The following is a 3,462-nucleotide window of genomic DNA, read 5'->3' as shown; positions in this document are numbered from 1 at the left end:
TTGGGCTTTTGTACACCATGTGATCTCTGTTGCATTCCACCCTGCCACTGTCTGGGGAGCAGCGCCATAGAAGCATCTTTAGCAAATGGGCATCTCTGTGTATCAGTAACGCTTCATTTATGGACACAGATGGAACTTTATATCATTTTCGCATGTCACTAAATATCTTCCAGCTGGGTGTGGTCACACACACCTGTGACCCCAACACTCAGGAGGCAGAGAGAGCAACAAGAGTTTGAGGCCAGCCTGGGTTAAACTGAGTTCAAGGCCAGACTCTGCCTCAAAAGGGGGGTCGTGCTTCTGGGAAGATGGCAGAGTGGGGAACAGTAGAGAAACAGTCTGAGATTTGGTGCCCAGACACTGGAATATAGCAATGTGAGGAAGAGAAGGAGGGAGGTGGGTCCCCAGGATCCAGCAATGATCTGAAGCAAGAATTGAAGCCCATGGGAAGAGTAAGAGAGAGACCTCAGGGAAGAAGGTGGCGGCAAGCGGTACTTTCTCCCTGAGCCCTGACTCACTGCATGGGAGGGGCAGCTTGAACATACAGACAAAAGGTTACTACTGGTGACCCCTAAGGCCTCCAAAGAGAAACACACCAGTGGAACGGAGAAATAGACATAGCAGACTGCAGCGGCTGGTAAGTTATTCAGGTTCAGACGTCCCCAGGGGAGGCTCATTGGCCAGGAGCTGTCTTGGAGAGAGGCCAACTGAGCTCAGAAATCAGAGCAGCTGCAGGCTGGCTCCATCTAGCAGCTCCCAGTGTCAGGGTGAGGTGGACCCAAGTTCAAGACAGCAGGAGGCACACAGCGTGTTGCAGGCTGAACAGATCAGGGTCCAGCCTCACAACCAGCCTGAACGTCAGTGCAACTCAAGGTACAAGCTTGCTGGGATTAAGCAACACGGCTCTGGGCTCTGCCTGCCCACTCTGTCCACCAGTGACAGCAGAAACATGCCATAACGTGGACATTTTTTTCTCTTTTTTCTTGTTTTGTTTTGTTTTGTTTTGTTTTGTTTTGTTTTGCTCTGTTTACTCTTTTCTTGATTGTTCTTGTTTTTATATGAGTGTGAACATTGTTTTGAGTATTGTTGTTCTGTTCTGTTCTTTTTATTTTTTCCTTCTTCTTTCCTTCCTGCTTTCTTCACCAGTTTCCCAAAGTTCACATAATCTTCTTTTGTCCTCCAGCCTTGCTTCTAATCTTTCTCTTCTTCTATTTCTCTATTTTTTTCCACTAACTCCCTCTGAATTTTCTCCCAAGAGTAAAATTGCCATATTGAGGGTATGTTTACTGTATACAATTTACTGGCTTATTTTAGACTTTGTTATATAACTGCAAATATAGTTCATATAGTTAAAGGTAACAACTTTATAGTTCCCACAGTTTGTCATTTTCAAGGTTGTGTTTGATGCTATGGTTATTGCTGATTGTACTACTTAAGCCCAGGTGACATAATTAGATTGATTAAGAGAGACAAACCCAATGTTGAAAGGTTAAATATATTGACAAACCCTTATCAAAAAAGCTAACCTTATCAAAAAAAAGGAAAGAAAAGACTCAAATCCATGCAATTAGGAATGGAAAAGTGAAATCACAACCAATCCTGCAGAAATCCACAAGATTATGAATATCTACTTTGAGAAACTGTATTCTACTAAAATGGAAAACACAAAAGAAATGGATGGACAGATTCCTAGATATGTATAAATTACCAAAGCTGAAGCAAGAAGATATAAAAATTCTAAATAAGCCAATATTGGTCAATGACATTGAAGATGTAATTAAAAACCTACCAACAAGCTGGGCATGGTGGTGCACACCTGTAATCCCAGCACTCGGGAGGCTGAGGCAGGAGGATCATTGTGAGTTTGAAACCAGCCTGGGCTACAAAGTGAGCTCAAGGCCAGCCTGAACTGCACAGCAAGACCCTGTCTCAAAAAGATTAAAAAAAAAAAAAAAACCTACCAACAAAGAAAAGCCCAGACCTTGATGGAGTCACTGCTGAATTCTATAAGAAATTTACAGAAGACCTAATAATACCACTACTTCTCAAGCTCTTTAATGAAGTTGAAAGAGAAGCAATACTTCCAGATTCATTCCTGGGAGCAAGCATCACCCTGATACCAAAACCAGAGAAGGAACCAACCAAAAAAGAGAACTACAGGCCAATTTCCCTAATAAACATAGACCCAAAAATCCTCAATAAGATACTAGCAGACAGCTGGGCATGGTGGCACACTCCTGTAATCCCAGCACTTGGGAGGCTGAGGCAGGAGGATTGTTGCAAGTTTGAGACCAGCCTGGCCTACAAAGTGAGCTCAAGGCCAGCCTGAACTACATGGTGAGACCCTGTCTCAAAAAAGAAAAAAAGATACTAGCAGACAGAATGCAGCAAATCATCAAGACTATTATACACTATGACCAAGTAGGATGCATCCCAGAGATGCAGGGATAATTCAACATATGCAAATCAATAAATGTAATATACCATATTAACAGAGCCAAGGACAAAAACCATATGATCATCTCAATAGATGCAGAAAAAGCATTTGACAAAGTCCAACACCCATTCATGATAAAATATCCTACAGAAAATTGGACTAGGAAGTCTTTAGCATTTGAGAGGTGCAAATTAAAACAATGCTGAGATGCCATCTCACTGCAGAAAAAAGGGCTATTGTCAACAAATCAACCAATAACAAATGCTGGAGGGGCTGTGGGGAAAAAGGAGCCCTTCTCCACTGTTGGTGGGAGTGCAGACTGGTGCAACCACTGTGGAAATCAGTGTGGAGATTCCTCAAAAAAACTAAAACGAGAGGTTCCATTTGACCGAGCTATTCCCCTTCTTGGTATCATACCACAGCGATACATGGACACTCATGTTTATAGTGGCACAGTTTATAATAGCTAAATCTTGAAAACAACCCAAATGCCCATCAACCAATGGGTGGAAAAGATGTGGGTTTTTTTATATACAATGGAGTACTGCTCTGCCATAAAGAAGGATAAGCTTGAGACATTTCTAGGTAAATGGATGCACCTTGAGACCATACTCTTAAGTAAAATAAATCGGACATACATAAAAATACACTTTGTTTCTCTGGTGTGAGAAACTGAAACTGTAAATAAGGACCAAAACGTATAATATATTTTGGGAAAGGAGAAGAAAATGTTCAAATGGGAAGGGAAACAAGGGAAGGGGAGGGGAAAGGAAGGAAGGACAAGGAAAAAGAATAGAAGGAAAAAATGGAAACAAAGCATTTGCAAATAGGGAGTGGAAGAGGGGTTGAAGGGAGGGGAATGTGGAAAAAAAAAGAAGCAAGACATATCGTGTACAGATACAAATTCCCTATGGCGAATGCTATCATTATGTATATCTAAAATGTACCAATAAAAAATTGTCAAAAACCAAAGGAAAGAAGACAATTTTAGTGGTTTAAAGTGACATAGATTTGGGCTGGGGATA

Source organism: Chinchilla lanigera, unplaced genomic scaffold (assembly GCF_000276665.1).
Source record: "Chinchilla lanigera isolate Chin_1 unplaced genomic scaffold, ChiLan1.0 scaffold00041, whole genome shotgun sequence".
Taxonomy (NCBI): domain Eukaryota; kingdom Metazoa; phylum Chordata; class Mammalia; order Rodentia; family Chinchillidae; genus Chinchilla; species Chinchilla lanigera.
Note: the sequence above shows the minus strand (reverse complement) of the source record.